The 21,445-nt window shown below is 40.7% G+C and overlaps 1 protein-coding gene across 5 annotated transcripts in view; it reads right to left on the bottom strand.

Moving 5' to 3' along the window:
• mpped1 (metallophosphoesterase domain containing 1) overlaps positions 1-5,820 on the bottom strand; it is a 115,553-nt gene extending 109,733 nt beyond the window's left edge. Inside the window, exon 1 of one of the 5 annotated variants that reach the window (XM_008111425.3) lies at positions 5,662-5,820. The gene's annotated coding sequence lies outside the window, so the exon portion shown is untranslated. Of the gene's footprint in view, positions 1-5,529 lie in introns of all 5 variants that reach the window. The other 4 variants (XM_062981880.1, XM_008111427.3, XM_003221414.4 and 1 more) reach the window with 4 other exon arrangements.
• Between the last annotated feature and the right edge of the window lie 15,625 nt (positions 5,821-21,445).

Raw genomic sequence — 21,445 nt, 5'->3', positions numbered from 1 at the left:
TTGAACCGGCAACCTTCTGATCAGCAACCCAACCGTCAGGTCAGTAGTTCAGCTGGCACAAGGGTTTAACCCATTACGCCACCACAGCTCTATTTACTGTAGATAAGTGCAAAGAATACACCTGTGATCAAAGAATTCCAACTCTTAAGAGGCTGTTCTGAGTACCAGAACTGACAAGAAGCTGATATTCTTCCCACAAAAAAAATTATTCATTGGAAACACAAAATTTCTTTGTTTCAAAAACATGATGTTGGGTTGGGAAACATTTTAACAACTGTAAGACAGGAATCCTTCCCAATATGCTGATGATCCCACTCTATTTCCAAGAGACTTGCGGGTAGATCTCACTGTTTATGCTTCAAATCTGTAAACCTATTTTACAGATTTGAGACATACATCTGCTCTGTCCTTCTGTCTTCAGTCCTTGATCCTATGCAACCTCATTCCCTCCTACTGTCATGAGGACATCCTCCACAATGCACTGCCTTACTCTACCAATAGAAATGAACAACCATCAAAAGATCTTTAATCGACAACACCTGTCCTCCAAAAATGTCCCATCAAAGAAAGTGTTCTAATGCATCCTTAGATTGTTTAGAAAGCATTTAAAATGTCTAAACTAAATCTATCTCCCTGTATTTTAATACCAGGAGCTTAAAAGTTGCCAAGTACTACACTACTTCTTTATTGTTTCTTGTGATATGAAAAAGATGAAAGAAGGGGAGGACTCGCTAACTAGGGATTGGTACTGTAGTTCGTACTTACATCACTAATGCAGCAATAATGCCAAAAGGAGTCTGAAGAGATAGAAGCGGTCTAATTTGTATACCATACCACTTTTTCTAGTCTACTTTCATTTTAACTTCAAGCATTTTTCATTTCTACATTATAAATTCTGACATTTTGGAAATGCTTTATATGCCAGAATAATAGAGAACGAAACCTTAAGGAAAGCTAATCTCATGAAACCAGCCTGACACTAATTCTGGACTAAATCTAGCCTTCTGTTAAACATTGTCAGAATGTGATTTGGCAGGAATCAAATTTTGGCATGAGCTAATTTCAGTCATATCATCATCAGATGAATTATAATGCAGATGATTAAATATTATTTATATAATGCTTACAACACACAAGACAACTTATAAATGTAAGATCAATAGTGGCAGCCTATAATCTAGAAGACACTGACACTGGTGATTCTGTGTTCTGATATAAATAAATTCCCTTTTTTACAATAACTTGCCTTGATATCTTCTGTTTGGTTTACATTCTGGAGAAACTCTGGGACACTACAGCAAAAATGCCATTACATAATGCAAATTAGAATATCTTGAGCAAATAATTATTTCCATAGCTTACATGACCATTATTTATTTTAACATTTTACCCAATCTCTGGGAATTCAGGGTGAATTGCAATACAGGAATTGTAGAACAAAACTATTATGTGCATGATAAGTTACTTCTCAAAACTGACAGATATGAATGTCTTGAAAAGGTTATGGTATTATGTTAAAATTAAAGCAAGTGACTTTTCTTTGAGATTACAAATTTCTCATATAATATACATAAACCATAGACACAAGCATGGGAACTATGTGTATTTTTTTTTCTGTGTCAGGAGCGACTTGAGAAACTGCAAGTCGCTTCTGGTATGAGAAAACTGGCCGTCTGTACGGACATTGCCCAGGAGACAATCAGATGATGTTTTGCCATCCTTGTGGGAGGCTTCCCCAATGTCCCAACATGGAGCTGGAGCTGACAGAGGGAGCTCATCCATGCTCTCCCCAGGTTGGATTCAAACCGGCAACCTTCAGGGCAGCAACCCAACCTTCAGGTCAGCAGTTTGCCGGCACAAAGCACATTGTGCCACCGGGGGCTCCATTTACATATAAATGAGTAAGTTACATTTTAAAAAATATTTCTTTAATATTTAAAAAAAGGAATTCAAATAAATAAACTTATTTTAGGGTGTACGTCATAATTATGAGATCTCTCAGTAATAACTATAAGATCTTAGGAAATATCCCAACCAAAATATACCCATTCCATTGATATCAATGGAACAAATGTAGGTAATGATCCATTCCAAACCCTGGACCTTCCACAGATATATAAACCCCACTTGCCTAGTTTCCAACAGACCTCATAACCTCTGAGGATGCCTACCATAGGTGTGGGCAAAACGTCAGGCACATGGCCATACAGCCCAGAAAACTCACAGCAACCCAGTGATTCAGGCCATGAAAGCTTTCGATAACACAAATCCAATTTATTTCAATTTTTCAACAGAGACTTCATTGAAACAGAGAAAATATGTGCATCTATATCAATATGCAATGTGTTTACTTATGTATGCATACACTATATCTTCCCTAAAGCTACAATTGTTAAGATTGCATTGTTATAAAAATTGCTAGTCATGTGAAATAATGAAGGAAACCTGGTGAGGATAATTTCAACACAGACATCCACCTAAATTGCAACATAGCATATACCAGCATTTTACCATATTTAATAGCAAATATTATCATATTTTATAAGAGTTGATGAAGATACATTGATTAACACTACTGCATTTTTAAAGCATGTAAAACTTACACTTGATCCAAAGACACTGATTTTCTTCACATTGCCTTTTTTATCGTGTCAGAAGCGACTTGAAAACATACTGAGAGTTGATTCTGGCATGAGAGAATTGGCCGTCTACAGAGATGTTGCCCAGGAGACACCCAGATGTGTTGCTGGGAGGCTTCTCCCCGCAAGCTAGAGCTGACAGACGGGAGCTCACCCCATCTCACAGATTCGAACCGCCAACCTTCAGGTCAGCAGTTCAGCTGGCACAAGGGATTAATTTGTACTTTTCATAAGACATTTATCAATAGTCCACTTCTTGGACATGCAGATTATACAAAGCACAGTTTTCCAAACATACCAAAAAGTTGTTTGTAATCATTGTTGTTTTCAAATTTAACAACTTATCCTCAACTTCATTTTCTAGATAATAATGTTCTGCTGCATCATGAACGATTCCCTAATACTTAATCTTCAAATCGCACTGTTAATAATTATACTTAAACAACAAAAAGTAGGCTATTTGATGTACTCTTCCCTGTTAGTGAAGATGTTTAAATCTGTGCTTTTTTTTTTTTCCGTGTCAGGAGCAACCGGAGTTGCTTCTGGAGTGAGAGAATTGGCCATCTGCAAGGACGTTGCCCAGGGGACGCCCGAATGTTTTGATGTTTTTACCATCCTTGTGGGAGGCTTCTCTCATGTCCTCGCATGGAGCTGGAGCTGATAGAGGGAGCTCATCCACACTCTCCCCAGGTGGGATTCGAACCTGGCTTTCAGGTCAGCAACCCAACCTTCAAGTCACTTAGTCCACTACGCCATCTGGGGGCTCTGTGCTATTCACAGAGGTGGCTCATGGAATTGTAGACCAGAAACATAAAGATGATGCTGGTTTCTGGCACAATGAGAGGGGGAAATGCAGGGGACAATTTAACAATTGTGGCTCGATCTACATTACCATATGATGTAGTTTCAGAATGCAGATTGAATGTATTGAACTATATTATCTGGCAGTGTAGCCTCAAAAAGTCCAGTTCAGTGCAGTCAATATGCATTCTGAAATTGCATTAATATAGTCATGTAGATTCAGCCTTAAGCAACTTTCTGATCCCAAACAGAGAAAAAGTGGCTTGGTCGAGATTTGTGTCCTTTTACTAGTGACATTAATTAGTTTTGAAAACTGAAGTAAAATGCAGGGACAAATGCGAAGGCAAAGCTTCCCGTGAAGGGATAAGCAAACAGCAATTCACTGATCCTCACAAAGCCAGATAGGCAATGATGTGACTGGCGCCTGGAATGTTAATCACCCTAAAATCTGTGAGATTTTTTTTAGGCTGGATCTACACGGCCTTCTGTCCCAGAATCTGATTCCAGATTATTTGCTTTAATCTGGATGATATGAGGCTGGTCTACACTGCCCTATGTCCCAGGATCTGATCCCAGATTATTTCCTTTGATCTGGATGACATGAGGTTGGGTCTACACTATCTTATATCCCAGGATCTGATCCCAGATTATCTGCTTTAAACTGGATTATGCAAGTCTCCACTGTCAGATAATTTGGGATAAGGTGATAATATGGGATCAGTTCCTGGGATATAGGAGCAGTATGGAAGGGGCCAGAGTCTACACTGCCAGATAATCTGGGATAAGACTTTGGGATCAGATTCTGGGATATAGGGCAATGTAGATCCAGCCGGAGTAAGGAGGCTCAGAGGGGACATCTGACTTAATGTAACTTTTCCCCCTTCCTTTAGGAAATGGATAAAGCTCTTCTGGCTCAGCAGCCATGCGAATTGTTTGCTCAAGCCATCATTCTAGTTAGGTTGCATTGTGTGATGGCATTTTTTTTTACTGAAGCATCCAATGATTAGTACAAAAATAAGAGACCGCACTAAGGAAGCTGCACAATGCGAGCGAGAGGGGGAGAGAGGTCCCTTATACGCCATCCTTATATCCCAGGATCTGATCCCACCCACATTGTGGGCTTTAAACTGGATTATATGAGTCTCCATTGCCAAATAACTTGGGATCAGGTCCCTTCTACACTGTCCTTATGTGCTAGGGTCAGATCCCACATTATGGGCTTTAAACTGGATTATATGAGTCTCCACTGCCAGATAATCTGGGATCAGATCTCTTCTACACTGTCCTTATATTCTGGGATCTGATCCCACATTATGGGCTTTAAACTGGATTGTATGAGTCCCCACAGCCAGATAATCTGGGATCAGATCCCTTCTACCCTGTCCTTATGTGCCAGGATCAGATCCCACATTATGGGCTTTAAACTGGATTGTATGAGTCCCCACAGCCAGATAATCTGGGATCAGATCTCTTCTACACTGTCCTTATATTCTAGGATCTGATCCCACAATATGGGCTTTAAATTGGATTATACAAATCTCCACTGCCAGATAATCTGGGATCAGATCACTTCTACAGTTACCTTATATCCCAGGATCTGATCCCACATTATGGCTTTATCCTGGGTTATATGAGTCTCCACTGCCAGATAATCTGGGATCAAATCCTGGGGCATAAAGCAGTGTGAAAGGGCCATAGAGAGAGAGAGCTCTTGACCAAATGAAGGCACATAACCCGGTGGCAATCGCATTCAGAAGCCTGCATGGAGACTGAGCCCTATATCCCAGGATATGATTCCAAGTGATTAGCTGCGAACTGGATTATATGAGTCTACTCTGCTGGATAAATAACCTGGGATAATTAAGCAGTCGGATCCTGGGATATAGGGCAGGTAGATCAAGCGACAGATGGAGGGAAAAAGGAGGAGGAGGCTGCAGCTCAAACCACAAAAGTAACTTCCCCAAACCGGGTTGACCCCCCCCCCCCCCTCCGCAACTCTCGTATTGTTATTACTGATAGAAGTAGGGTCACAATCCCTGAAGCTGAGGGGAAGACTGAGGGGAAGACCCTGCCCCGCTTTCTCACCAACCTGGCTTGCCGCTCTCGGCCTCGTCCGCCTCTCCATCGCCCGCTTCCTCAAGCCTCGCTTTTCTCTCTCTCTCTCTCTCTGAAGATCCCCGGCCTCTTCCCCAGTCTATATAACGCTGCAAGGCACACTCACCCGCTGCTGGGGAAAGAGACGCGCGGAGAAACCCCCTTAGAGCTCGCCTTTCCCCCTTTTTCTTCTTCTTCTTCCTCCTCCTCCTCCGTCTTCTTTTAAAGCGGGCGACCATCTCTGGCAGCCCTGGCGCCGTGTCTTCCCTCCCTCGGCTCCGCCTTCCTCACACACTCCCGCCTTTATTTCCCTTTCCCTCAGACACGCAACGAGGGCGTGGGGATGCCCTCACGGGAAGCCCGCGCCAAGGCGGCCGTTTAGGGGTTCAAGCCACTCAGGTTTTAAAAAAAAACAACTCATGGATTTTCACTGGTTAACCACGGAGCCCCCTATGGCCTAGGGCAGGGGTCCCCAAACTAAGGCCCGGGGGCCGGATGCGGCCCTCCAAGGTCATTTACCTGGCCCCCGCCCTCATTTATAATATAAGATTTTTATATCGGTTTTCATAATATAATATACTAGCTGTGCCCGGCCACGCGTTGCTGTGGCTTATGGGAATTCTTTGTTAGGTAGGTGGAATAACAGTGAAGAGCTTTGTAGCCTGAAAGCCTGGCCATTTTCTTATGTGAATCCTTATTTTGTGAGGTGGAATAGAAAGGAATAGGCTTGCTGCTTGGAAGGTTAGGTAGTTGCCTTTTAGGGAAATTTTATTTGGGGTGGTAGAATTGTAATGAATAGCCTCGGTGGTTCAAAGCCTGGGTGCTTGCTACCTAGGGGAAATCTTTGGTTGGTCAGCTTCAGAGTTGTATCACTGTTTCAAAGCCTGGTCGCCTTTTACGAAGGTTAATCTTTTATTGGTCTGGTTGAATTGCACTGAATATCCTTGCAGCTCCAACGTCTGGCTGTATTTATTATTATATTTATTTATTATTATATTATTATCAATATTATTAATATTATTATTAATATTATTATTATTTATTATTATATTATTTATTATTATATTTATTTATTATTATTATATTTATTTATTATTATTTATTATAGAAAGCATGGCACATTGCCTGTTGTGGGTTTTGGCCTTTTTTTTTTGGGTGTTGTGATTGTGTTTTTTGTGTGATTGTGTTGTATCTCACTGGAGGCAGGGATGATGGATTGTGTTGCCAATTTTAGAGTTTGGTGGGTGTTGGGTTTTGTTGTTTTGTCAGTTGCCGTGATGCCAAAAGCCTTTTATATATATAGATTGTATATACATATGATATTGATAATAATACTATCATTTTATACAGGTTGGTAAAAGGTAAGGTTTTCCCCTTACATTTAACGCACTTTGCCACCCGGGCTCCTATCATTTAATACAATATAATATTAATAATAATACCATATAATAATATTAATTATTATATTAGTAACAATAAAGTACTGAGCTGGAGACCAAAAGGTCCCAGGTTCAAACCCCAGGAGTGGCTTGAGCGGTCGCTGTTAGCTTCAGCTCCTGCCAACCAAGCAGTTCGAAAATATGCCAATGTGAGTAGATCAATAGGTACCGCTCCAGCGGGAAGGTAACGGCGCTCCATGCAGTCATGCCGGCCACATGACCTTGGAGGTGTCTACGGACAACGCCGGCTCTTCGGCTTAGAAATGGAGATGAGCACCAACCCACAGAGTCAGACATGACTGGACTTAACGTCAGGGGAAAACCTTTACCTTTAGAGTTTATTGAAAAACCGTGAAACCAAATCCACGAAAAATGAACCACAAAGTAGTGAGGGAACACTGTACCCACACAGATAAAATAATTGTTAGAAATTACTATTTGTTGTTGCATGTACTCATGTAGGGGGGGGGGGATGCTAATGCATCATGGGTAGTCAGTCCATTGTGTCATTTGAATGAATTTGTATTACTATTAGTGAATAGTTGCTCAAGCAGTCAGCCCACACATTCTGTATCCATGGATTCAATAATCCATGGTTTGAAAATATCCCAAGCAAACCCTAAATTTGCAATTTTATATAAAAGATTTCATATTCCTATGTCATTTGTATACAATAGATCTGAACATCAACAAATTTTGCTATGCACAGCAGGTCTTGGAGCTGGGGATAACAGCGGGCACTCATTCTGCTCCCTGGATTTGAACCTGGGACCTTTTGGTCCACAAGTTCAGCAGCTCAGCGCTTTAACACACTTGGCCACCAGGGGCCCCCAACTCTAAAATAAACTCTAAAAGACTATTATAAATAATAAAAAATTACAATTTACAGCCTAAGGAAGGGAGGAAGTAGAAGCCGAAGGGACAGAAAAGGAGCCCAAGTGGCAACGGGAGGAAAAGGAGGTGATTTATCAACACACAATTGGTTGATAAAGATTTAAAATAATGTATAACTACTAAAATAATGTATCAATATGAAAATAAATATAGTGTCCCTACTTCACGGATTTTCACTTATTGTGGGTGGTCCTGGAACATAACCCCCACGATAAGTGAGGGAACACTGTATTTAGAAATTCATAATCAAAATATAACATTTTAAATATTACATCTTCAGCAGCCAAATGGAGGATGCATTTAGCAATATACGTAATACGACTTAAATTTCAGTGTCAATATTGTAAAAGCCTAAGAAGTCCTCAAGACAAATCTGGTAGTTCTTTCTACAGCAGTGATGTCTTCTGTGATCTTGAGTGACTACTGTGATAATTTAATACATATGAAGTCAAGCTATTGATCAGCTCTATTCTACTCAAGGGAAGCCCTTACAATTCTGCCAATACAGGATTATCTTGTACATTGAGCATCGTCTGTTTACTGTAAATGAGGAATTGGCAGAGGACTAGTGCAGCCCAAGTTGGAAAAGCATGGGTTTGACTTGCGGCATACAGTTTCGTTGGCCCTTTACTTTTATGAGGATTCAGGGTACAGTGGGGAAAGGGTGAATATTTTTGGGAGAAATGGGGAACCACTGCTGCAATTTCCAAGGAAAGCTATCTCGCATGCTATCAGGGGGAAGAGGACAAATAGTCCTCATCCACTACCACTGTTTCACTTATCCTGTGGAGACTGCTTCCTCTTTCTCTTCCAATGCCTGTTTCCCCTGGTACTTCCCTCCATTTGCCCACATGTGACACACAAAAAGAGGAAAAGGAGCTGGCATCCATGGGGCAGGTGAATGGCACTTGTGGCCATCTCCTCCTCCTGCAAATGAAACGAACTACCGTGTTTCCCTGAAAATAAAACAGTGTCTTATATTATTTTTTGCTCCCAAAGATGTGCTAGGTCTTATTTTCAGGGGATGTCTTATTTTTCCATGAAGAAGAATTAACATTTATTGTTGAACAAAAAAATTGAACATTTATTATATACTGTACAGTAGTTGTCATCACAAACCAACATAACCAAACCAGACAAACTGTGACTTCTGTCAAGAATTTCTTGTTACTACCATTATTTCCATGTACAACTGGTATGTACATTTACCAATCCTGCATGCTCTGGTGTTTTGTTTGGTGGGTGCCGGTCATGCTTCCAAACAAAAACTTTGCTAGGTCTTACTTTCGGGGGAGGCCTTATATTTAGCAATTCAGCAAAACCTCTGCTAGGTCTTATTTTTGGGGGATGTCTTATTTTCGGGGAAACAAGGTACCTATTAAAACACTTACAAACGGCACACCATTCCTGAACATATTCACTTGGCAGCCTCAATTTCTGGAGACATGCTCAGTCATACAAGCTTGTGAATAATCAAATCTGTGAATGTCAAATGTTGAGGGTGAACTATACTCCATCTGACTCTTAATAATGGTTTAAGAGTCTAACATGTTTAGAAAGAGAGAAGGCTTCTTTTCCTCGTCTTCTGTAGTGTGTCGAAATCATAGAATCACAGAGTTGGAAGAGACCACATGTGCCATCTAGTCCAACCCCCCTGCCATGCAGGAAAAGCACATTCAAATTACCCCTGACAGATGACAATAAAGCTTGAGCTGGGAAAGATCAGGATTTTGTTGTTCTGATTCCACAGTTGACCTATGTGCTTGCCTGCCAGGTCAGCAGCAGCTTCCTCCAGAATTCCTCCCTGAACAAGTGAGAACACCAAAGCAGAGAGACAAGAGCAGAAAAAAACCGTGGCACTTCACCAGTTATTGTCGAGATATTGTTTTTAAAATAAACAGATGGTAGTAAAGGTAAAGGTTTTCCCCTGACGTTAAGTCCAGTCATGTCTGACTCTGGGGTGTGGTGCTCATCTCCATTTCTAAGCTGAAGAGCTGGCACTGTCCGTAGACACCTCCAAGGTCATGTGGCCAGCATGACTGCATGGAGCACCGTTACCTTCCCGCCGGAGCGGTACCTATGGATCTACTCACATTGGCATGTTTTCGAACTGCTAGGTTGCCAGGAGCTGGAGCTAACAGCAGCCGCTCACGCCGCTCCCGGGGCTTGAACCTGGGACCTTTCGGTCTGCAGCTCAGTGCTTTAACGCACTTTGCCACCGGGGCTCCTTAACAGATGGTAATCTTAATAAAAATGAAGGAAAGAAAAATAATCCCAGGAAACATTTTGGAAGAAATGTAAAGTCGTTCAATGAGTTTTTCATTACTTTTCATTACATTAGTTTTTCATGCAACTACCTGGCCTCGTTGTTTGATTTCAGATAAGTATTTAGTTAATTTTCAATTAAAAAGTGTCTTGAAACATGTTAAATGACTCTCCTCTCTCCTCTTTTGTGGTATAGGATGCTCTGTTAGTTCTGTTATTTCTGCCTCTGGTCCAGTACATATAGATTTTAACTGAAGTGTACCTGTATCAGTTTTTATTTTAAGCTGTGGTGGTTAAACTCTTGTGCCCGCTGAACTGCTGAACTGAAGATTGGGTTGCTGACCTGAAGGTTGCTGATTCGAATCCGTGAGACAGGGTGAGTTCCTGTCTGTCAGCTCTAGTTTGTGGGGACATGAGAGAAGCCTCCCAGCTAACACTGTCTACAGAGACGTTTCCCCTGGGTAACTTCTTTGTAGACAGCCAATTCTCTCACACCAGATGCAACTTGCAGTATGTTCTCAAGTCACTTCTGACATGATAAAAAGTTTTTATTTTGAAGTTGGAGTTCATATATTTCCACTCATTCTGACTCCATCCAAAAATCCTTTTGACCCACAATTCCAAAGCCACAGCCCTGAACTGAACACCATATACATTTGCAGACAGCCAATTCTCTCACTCCAGAAGCAACTCCGGTTGCTCCTGACACGAAAAAAAAAAAAAGTTCCAAGACATAGTGTGTGAGTGTGCATGCAGATACTGTCCAGCTTAGGCTTTTTAAAAATACTGATATGGATGAGATATATTGAAGTTTAGCAGAAAGGATTTACAGTACTTGCTTGGAGCACTGCAACCATGTTCTGCAACACATGATCTAAGTTTCTTGCAACTTCCCTGTTAACAAAGGGAGGCTGAGGTGAAAACAGGAAAGAATGGAAGTACCATACATCTGAGCACCCCTCTACATTTAGGATGTTTGGATTTTTGAACCGTGATTGACAATACTCTGTAGCTGCAAAATGAAATCCTTTATGTATAGCTTTAGCAACTACCATCTGATAAGTATACCAATTCCCCCCAAAATCATGGGTCTGGAAATGCCCCAATGGTCCATGTTCACCTTGGCCCTATCCTTTACCTGTATTTTAAAAATTTTCTGAACCACATTATTCTTTGTATTTAAAAATAATCTGCTGCATAATTGCAGCTGCATCTTTCCATGAAATGAATATTTAGATTTTCTGGTAATTCCAGAGAGAGAGAGAGAGAGAGGGAGAGAGGGAGGAGGGAACAGTAGAGGGAGAGGGATAAGATATTCATATGTTCAAAAGTTTCCATAAAAATGAAATCCTTCAGGGCAAATGGGTTTAAAAAAACAAAACTGCTATCAAAGCATGTTAATATCACTCAGCAGGTGCATATTGAAGAATCTCCTTCATGCTCCATAAGGAGTACGCAACAAAATAGAATCATGTGACATTATGTCTACTGATTTCTAAGCACGGGAAACCCAAATAAATAGGCCACAAAACAAGAATTCATTAGGATATATCTACACTGACATCTGTTCTATGGAAGACAGCTTACAGCTTGTACAGAGTTAGGACTCGGTTACCCTGATTTGTACTCCATTTAAGGTATTCCAGCATTAGCAAGAGTTACTCACTTGAGGTATCTCTTTCCCCACATTTTTCTACATTGCTGCTAATAAGTGCAAAAATACTCTGTTAGTCATGGGAAGAAGAACCATCTCTGTATTCTAAATAAGTTGCAGTATATTAAAACTTACAACATATAAACTTGTTTCACAAACACGCCTTATAACAAAAAATGTACTTTCTAGCAAGCATTTTACAAGTGTGTCATGACTCTAGGTAGCCTAAAATAACACCTCTGTCGAGGTAGATAGCTTCAAGATTGAGAAAAGAATAAAAGACATTATTTGCCTCACCCTTCCTAATCTGTTGCTATGTTCTTTCAAGATGACTCTGGCTTGTGGAGACCCTTTGCCTAGGCGAGGTTGTTGTTTTTGTTTTTTGGCACAGTTGGCCATCACTTTCCTCTGAAGTTTTCATGGCTGAGCAGGAATTTGAGCCCTGACTTTCAGGACTTAAAATACTAAAACATACTAGGTCAAAGACAGAAATTTCTCACCAGGGCCATCTACTCTGCTTATAGCCCTCATGTATTGCCTCAGTAGGGATCATGCTGTCCTGTAGATATTGTCAAACTGCAGCTCTCAGCATCTTTCATTATTGACAATGATAATTGTGATAACCCAATAGTCATGATAACTATAATAACACAGATAGTTTTGATGAAAAATATTAAACTCCATGTCTAACTTTTGAATTTTATTTTGTATTTTATAGAAATATGTTTTAATATGTGTATTATAGAGTGTTTTTAAATGATTGTGTGTTTTGATTATGTGTTTTAGCAATGTTGTAACCTGTCTAGAGCCATAAGGAGAAATAGGTAAGAAATAATAATAATAATAATAATAATAATTATTATTATTATTATTATTATTATTATTATATTATGATACAGCAAACAAGATAGATATGCTGGATTTTGTATCACAAAATCACAAGTCGAACACTTCCCAAGTGTCTAGGACTGTGTGATGTATTTTCGGATGATTCGTGCAGATCCCAGTAGGGTGGCCTTTTGCAGTTGGCAGATCGTGATTTTATCAATGTCTATTGTTTCTAAATGCCGGCTGAGATCTTTTATTATTATTATTATTATTATTATTATTATTATTATTATTATTATTATTTGAAACACAAGATGAGTCCACAGCAGACAGTCTGCTGGCTGTTGTATTGTATCACACATCGGACACTTCCCAAGTGTCTAGGACTGTGTGATGTATCAGCGAATAATGCATGCAGATCCCAGTAAGGTGGCCTTCTGCAGCTGGTAGGTGGTAATTTTGTCAGCGCCGATTGTGTTTAAGTGCAGGCCAAGGTCTTGCGGCACTGCACCCAGTGTGCCAATCACCACTGGGACCACCTTGACTGGCTTGTGTCAGAATCTTTGCAATTCAATCTTTAAATCCTCATATCGTGTCAGCTTTTCCAGTTGTTTCTCATTATTATTATTATTATTATTATTATTATTATTAATAATAAAATAATAATAATAATAATAATATCTTCAGGACTCACTGAAGTTACAGACCTCAAACCAATTCCAGGAACCATTGGTTTCATCTGCACACTGAAACCATTTCCTTTTGTGCCAACCTAACTGAAGTGGTTGCCGTAGATGTGCATTTTGTTCACCACTCTGGCAAGTTGTACTCCTCTTTTTTATTTTTTGCTGCCATTGTTGTTGCTATTGTAATTATCATTTGGAGAAAGTCCCACTTCTAAAATGGATTGTAAGTTTTCACTGCTGGGAGCACACTTTTAATTCACAGAATTGTAGCGTGAATCTACCTGAATTCACATTACCTTCTAGAGTAATGTGTCCCAACCTTTGGTTCTTTGGGTGTTTTAGATTCCTAGATTTCCTGACAGTTGGCCATGTTGGCAGGGACTTCAGGGAGTTGAAGTCCCAAACATGTGGAGGACCAAAGCTTGGGAACCATTTTTTACAGCCTGATTTTAATATTTGCAGACTACTCCTAGTAGAGTTGCCAGATATAACCATAATTCTGTGAAAGAAGAAATATCATTGTCATATAAATATCATTGTTCAAACTTCCCTCTTCTACAAAACCATTAAAGGGACAGAAAATCCCTTCATTTCATTTGGATAACCTAACTTGGGCCATCAAGACACCAGGATTGAAAGATCAAGACGTATTTCTTTCTCACTGACTTTTTGCCAAATATTGAAAATAATTAGATACAAACATTAAGTTGTGCTGTCGAAGGCTTTCATGGCTGGAATCACTGCGTTGCTGTGAGTTTTCCGAGCTGAATGACCATGTTCCAGAAGCATTATCTCCTGACATTTTGCCCACAGCTATGGCAGGTATCCTGAGAGCTTGTGTGGTATATTGGAAAACTAAGCAAGGGAGGTTTATATATCTCTGGAAGGTCCAGGGTGTCTTGTCTGTTGGAGGCAGGTGTGAATGTTGCAATTAATCACCCTGATTAGCATTTAATAGCCTTGCAGCTCAAGACCTGGCTAATTCCTGCCTGGGGGAATCCTTTGATGGGAGGTGTTAGCTGTCCCTTATAATTTCATGTCTGGAATTCCCCTGTTTTTAGAGTATTGTTCTTTATTTATTGTCCTGATTTTAGAGTTTTTAAATACTGGTAGCCAGATTTTATTTATTTTCATGGTTTCTTCCTTTCTGTTGAAATTGTCCACATGCTTGTGGATTTCAGTGGCTTCTCTGTGTAGTCTAACATAGTGGTTGTTAGAGTGGTCCACCATTTCTGTGTTCTCAAATAATATACTGTGCCCCGGTTGGTTCATCAAGTGCTCTGCTCTGGCTGACTTCTCTGGTTGAGTTAGTCTTCAGTGCCTTTCATGTTCCTTGACTCGTGTTTGGGCATCGCTGCATTTGGTGGTCCCTATGTAGACTTGTCCACAGCTACATGGTATGCAGTAGACTCCTGCGGAAGTGAGAGGATCCCTCTTGTCCTTTGCTGAATGTAGCCTATAAAGTGCTAAACGGCTCTGGCCCAGCTTACTTGTCCTAACGTATCTCCTGCTATGACCAACCTGGCAGTTTAAGTCATTCAGGGGAGGCCCTGCTCTCGATCTCACCAGCTTCACAGGCGCGATTGGTGGGGGCGAGAGACAAGGGCTTTTCAGTGGTGTTCCCCCCCCCCCCCCCCCGTTCATGGAACGCCCTCCCTAATGAGATCAGGCAGGCTCCCTCTCTTTTATCCTTTCACACACAAAAAAAATGAAAACTTGGTTATGGGATCAGGCCTTTGAGAGATAAATGCAGCACTAATTAATTTATGAACCTATGCTAAAGAACTGACACACTTGGACTGTGACTCGGAATGTGCCTTTGAATATTAATATAGATATTTTAACTTAACTAATTTAATGTTTTATTATTGTTGTATTGTAACTGTTTTTATATATTTTGTTTATATTTGGTTGGAAAAGTGAACAGTTGGGCTCTACATGGCAAATGTCCATCACTCTTTGCCTGAAGTAATGCTAGCCAAAGTGACAAGGCAATCAGAGTGGGGGAAAACTCCTCCTCTCTTTCTCCCGTCACTCCATCACCCTGGCCAAAGTCACTCCAGCTGTCAATTGATGGCCATTAGCCATGATATACCCGTTGGCTGCTATGAGAATGGGAGAGGGTGAAAAAGGTGGGCATCAGGCAGTGCTGAGCTGGGTTCAGTCTGGACTCATTCTCAGCTCCTCAGCAGCCCAGGAGAAGGTGGTAAAAACATCCTGGGACTGATCCAGCAGTCACCCTACATTTTCCCAGAGTAACACCTCCGTTAAAAAAGGTAAAGGTTTTCCCCTGACGTTAAGTCCAGTCATGTTTGACTCTGGGGGTTGGTGCTCATCTCCATTTCTAAGCCAAAGAGCCAGCGTTGTCCGTAGACACCTCCAAGGTCATGTGGCCGGCATGACTGCATGGAGCGCCGTTACCTTCCCGCTGGGGCGGTACTTATTGATCTACTCACATTGGCATGTTTTCAAACTGCTAGGTTGGCAGAAGCTGGAGCTAACAGCGGGCGCTCACTCCGCTCCCGGGATTTGAACCTGGGGCCTTTCGGTCTGCAAGTTCAGCAGCTCAGTGCTTTAACACACTTCACCACCGGGGTTCCCAACACCTCAGTTACAATACTGCAAATGTAACAATACTTCAAACTGGTTCTATGTGTTACAGTCAACAAATGGCTCTTTCTAAATCTCTACTACTGTCTATTTAATGCTGTGCAAGAAGACAGTGCATTTTCTTTTGCTTTCTTCTTTTCCTGATACTGTTTTTAATTTAAAAAGCCAGTTATATTATTGACTGTCTTTCCTATTTTGATAAGGCCATTGTTTAAGTTCCTTCGTGGTCTTTTGTTTCCATTTGGGTCTTCCTTGGATTTTGTTCTCCCCTTTTCTTCCTTCTATCTTATAGAAATTTTCCATTCCTTATTGGCCAGGCTGCTGTTTACAAGTGTAACTGCCAAGCTTTCAACTCCTTGTCATCAATAAGCTTGCGGATGACAGACAGCATGAATGTTGGCACACTCCCATTCTCTTCTTTCCTTTTTCCCAAATGTAATTAAAGCACGCTCCAATTGCAGAAGAAAACCTACAGTTTTGCTTTGGTTTCCCCAAGTAAGAGATCAATTAAGACACAGAAGCGCAAGACACACAGCAGCAAGCATAACCCTTTGTGAGAAGGTTTTTAGAAATAATTTTGTATCCAGCTGACACAAACCAACCTGCTACGGCAAGAAAATAGGTTACCAAAAGGAGAAACTGTCTTCCTCCTCTATTATTTACTTCCAACCTTTAATCTTCATCTTTAAAAAAAGGACTTTTAGTCGAGAACAAATTGATACTGTTTTTCTTTGTATTTTTTGCTTTGTAGTAATAATAATAATAATCATCATCATCATCATTATTTTTACCCCACCCTATCTCTCCAAGGGGATTCAGAGCGGCTTACAGTAAAAACATTCAATGCCAAAAATCAAGAAAATATATAACAAATCAAAACAAATTTAAAAAATTTATGTAACAACATAAATAAACAAAACATAATAAAATCCACACTTTACAACAAAATAAGTTCTTAAAAGCTCTTTTAAAAGTTCAACTAGAGATTATTATTAAAGCTAAGGTAATAAATGAAGGTGAGTATTCAACACTTTGGCAGTGGTATATAACGAGATGTAATAAATTCTCCTCCTTTCCGTATGTTAAAGTGCATAGGTGGGTTTTCAGAAGCATTTTAAAGGAGAGGAGAGAGGGGGCCATTTTTAATTCTTTGGGGAGGGAGTTCCAGAGGCAGAAGGCCCCCTCTCTCATTCCCACCAATTGTGCTTGAGACGAGGGTGGGACCGAGAGCAGGGCCTCCTCCGCTGACCACAGTGCTTGTGGTGGTCTGTATACAGAGATGCGGTTTTTCAGATAGTCGGGGCCTGAACCATTTAGGGCTTTATAAGTAACTAGCTTGGGAACCCGGCGATGCCCAGATTATTTGATAAAGGCATGATTTGACTTTGATTGTTAGGTATTCTCAGTTTGAAGTGGGTGAACTACAATTCCCAGAATCGTGGGTCAATCCACCCCAAACCCTGACAGTATTCATAGTTAGCCATTTTGGGTGCTGTGTACCAAGTGTGGTCCAGATCTGTCGTTGGCTGGTCATTGCCTCACTGCAGTGCTCTCTGGATGGGGGTGAACTACTTACAACTCCCAGATTCCAGGGGCAATTGTCCCAAAACATCTGTCAGTATCCATAGCAGGCTATGTTGAGTCTGTGTGCCAGGTTTGATCCAGATCCGTTGTTGGCTGGGTTCAGCACTCTTTGGATGCAGATGAACTACAACTCCCAGAATCAAGGCCCCTTCCTACAAACAGCTGCAGTATGTTCAGTTGGTCATGAGGCTTCACTGTGCGAAGTTTGGTCTCGGTCCATTGTCGGTGGGGGTCACTGTTTCTCTGGATGCAGGTGAACTATAACTCCCTTTCCCCCAAACTTTTCCAATATGCTCTTTTGGTTATAGGGGCTCTGTGTGCCAAGTTTGGTCCTGGTCCATCATCGGAGGGGTTCAAAGTGCTCATTCATTGCAGGTGAACTATAAATCCCAGCACCTACTACTCCCAAATGTCCAGGGTAATTCCCTTCAAAACCCACCAGTATTCAAATCTGGTCATATCAGGTATGCATGGCAAGTTTGGCCCAGGGCCATCATTGTTTGGGTTCATAGCATTCTGGGTGTAGGTGAACTACAACTCCTCTACATTCCCCAGTAGGAGTCACAGTGCTCTGACTTGATGCAGGTGAACTACCACACCCACCATGTGGAGTCAATCCCCAAAACTCCTCTTCTGCTGTGTTTGTTCTGCAGACAGATTTGAAAGGGAAGGGCAATTGTAATTTTTAATCTTGGATAACTTTTAATCTGATGTAAACTGTGTTTCTGATGTATATTGTAAGCCGCCCTGAGTCCCCTGATGGGTGAGAAGGGTGGGGTAGAAATTATGAAATTATGTAATAAATAAATAAATAATAATTCCACAGCATGGAGAATCCTGGGATGCCTGCCTGTGGTGGAGGAAAAAGCCAAATCTAGGATGAAATGGTCCCCAAATGAAAGCATTCCTTGGATGGTGGGCCGTAGTGTTTGGGAAGGACATTGGCAGGGTTTGGGCTACATGTTTATGGTGCTCGTTGTAACCACAATGTCAATAGAAAAGAGTGACTTGGTGGCTCCTTAGCACTGGGAACTGTAGCCTGTTTGTGGAAGCCAGAGGCTGTCTGTGTGAGCAGACACTCATGCCACATACACACATACGGGTTTTCACTTTTATTATGGATATAGAATATAGAATAGAATATAGATAGATAGATAGATAGATAGATAGATAGATAGATAGATAGATAGATAGATAGATAACAAACACTTTCTATTTAGCCGGGAAGCACACCGGCAGTCAGTGCAGTTGCCGAAACAGTGGAATTGTCAGCTCCCTCTACAGCACTCCAGTTAGTAAACTGGCTGCCTATCTTTGTATCAGTTGTAGGTTCCAAACTGTCTTGCAGTAGTCCAAGCAGGATGTGACTAAGGCATGGACTACTATGGCCAGATCTGGCATCTCAAGGTATGGGTGCAGCTGGTTCACAGGTTTTAGTTGTGCGAAGGTGCTCCTGGCCGAAGGTGCTCCTGGCCATCGCTGACACCTGAGGTTCCAGGGTCAGCGATGAGTCCAGGATCTCTCCCAGACTGTGAACCTTCATCTTCAGGGGGAATGTGACCCTTTCCAACACAGGCTGTAATCCTACACCCTGATCCACCTTACGACTGACCAGGAGTACTTCTGTTTTGTCTGGATTTACCTTCAACTTGTTAGCTCTCATTCAGTCCTTTATGTGCAAAAATCTGTAAATATGACACTCAGGAAAGGAACTAAAAGTACATGAGTACTAAGTAGGTGTGTGTGTGTTCTTAAAAAACATGTACATATATTATTGTCATTTTTGTGTAACTATTGCCTCATCATTGGTATACCGGGGATATACAGTAGAGTCTCACTTATCCAACATAAACGGGCCGGCAGAACGTTGGATAAGTGAATATGTTGGATAAGGAGAGATTAAGGAAAAGCCTATTAAACATCAAATTAGGTTATGATTTTACAAATTAAGCACCAAAACATCATGTTTCGATACAGGGAGCCACATATTTTCAAGACTGGAACATAGATTCCTACATTAACAAAATACTCATTTCTGTGATTGCCCCCTCTTCCCCTCCCTTTTTTCTGTTTAAGGATGAATAGCAGCAAATTTACTAAAAGGAAAGATAAAAGAACAGTCATCTATGGAAATATTTATTTAGCAATTTATTGAAACTCTAAAATATAAAATTCTACAGTGCCTGTACATTCACTATTTATTGTTGACTATCCTTTATTGTGTAACCCAGCTGCTGATTCAGTTTCTTATTCTTATTTCTAATTTTTTTTACCTTCTCTAAATTACATCAGTTCGTGAAGTCCAAACACTTCAGCATAGAGCAACACTTAATTTCCCATGATATTGTACGATATTATCTTTCAAGGCTTCTTTTCTTCTTTTGCTTCAAAATAATATGTTATTAAATTATATATATTTCAATTTTAAATAAGTATAAACTACTTTTAAAATACAATTGTTTAGAACCTACATCTCACAGATAGCTTTGGTGATCATCCAACTACTCACCAGAGGTGGCCCTGCTTAGTTTCCAAAATCAGATAGGACCTAGTGCCTTTAAGGTAAAAAAAAATGCTATCTGCAGCTAAAAAGAAAGAAAAATATCAATGGATGACAGATGAAAGTTTTCAAGCAGTCCAAAACAGATGACAAGCAAAACTTGTGGCCCCTTTGTTCATTTCTTGGTGCTATTATAAAGAGGAATGATGACTGTCAACACTGCTCAATAACGTTAACTCAAAATCTGTTTCTTTTCATTTCTTTTCTCAGACCTCTTCTTCTAAATGTATTCTGTGCCCAACATTAATGGAAATGATTGATATATAGAATTCATAATCTGACTTTCATTCATCAGTTTATCCTATGAGTAAACTGAGTCATTCCTCAGTAGATCCTTCAGTCTTGTCCACTGAATGTTGCAGCAGGAGCCTCTTCCTTGCCTTGGCATCTGAAATAAGGGGGCAACTTAGCCAATCATTTCATCACTGCCATCATATTCCTTTGTTTACCACAATATCAATTGTCCAAAAGCTTTTTATTCAAGCACAGAACTTATGCCTGCCTCTGTGCTTTATCCACTGCCAAGCACAGTCAGTTCTTGACAAATAATAATCTATATGCAGGCAGTATAAAGATAGAATTGTGGGAATCTCACTAGTATGCCAAACTGTAAGACTTGGATATCTTGCTAAAGTTCTCTTGGGTCCACCATTTGGCACCAGTGCTTGGCTTTTCATTATATTATATAAACCTGAAGAAGTATAAACAAATGTATGTTCCCTTTGAGGCAGGAATATTTGAGCAACATTAAGACCATAAAGCAAATGAAAAAGAAATACACAGTATGTGCCAGTATGGGCCCCTGGTGGCACAGTGTGTTAAAGCACTGAGCTGCTGCACTTGTGGACCAAAAGGTCCCAGGTTCAAATCCTGGGAGCGGAATGAGCGCCCGCTGTTAGCCCCAGCTCCTGCCAACCTAGCAGTTCGAAAACATGCAAATGTGAGTAGATCAATAGGTACCGCTCCGGCGGGAAGGTAACTGTGCTCCATACAGTCATGCCGGCCACATGACCTGCAGATGTCTATGGACAACGTCGGCTCTTCGGCTTAGAAATGGAGATGAGCACCAACCCTCAGAGTCGGTCACGACTGGACCTAACATTAGGGGGAACCTTTACCTTTATGTGTATGCAAGACTAATGTCCTATCTACACTGCCATATCATCCAGTTTCTAAATGCAGATTAACTGCATCGAACTGGATGATATGGCAGTGTGGACTCATATAATCCAGTTCAATGCAGTTAATGTGCACTCTAAACCTAGATTATATGGCAGTATAGATGGGACCTAAGAGGGTGGATATTGAAACAAAACAGTAGCATTCTTGTACAGTATTTCAAGATGAATTTCTTGGAAGTGCAACAATGCTTAGTACTGAAGAGTCCAATA

This window comes from Anolis carolinensis, chromosome 5 (genome assembly GCF_035594765.1).
Source record: "Anolis carolinensis isolate JA03-04 chromosome 5, rAnoCar3.1.pri, whole genome shotgun sequence".
Classification (NCBI taxonomy): Eukaryota; Metazoa; Chordata; class Lepidosauria; order Squamata; family Dactyloidae; genus Anolis; species Anolis carolinensis.
The sequence above is the reverse complement of the archived record's forward strand: the minus strand, read 5'-3'. Positions and strand labels throughout refer to the sequence as shown.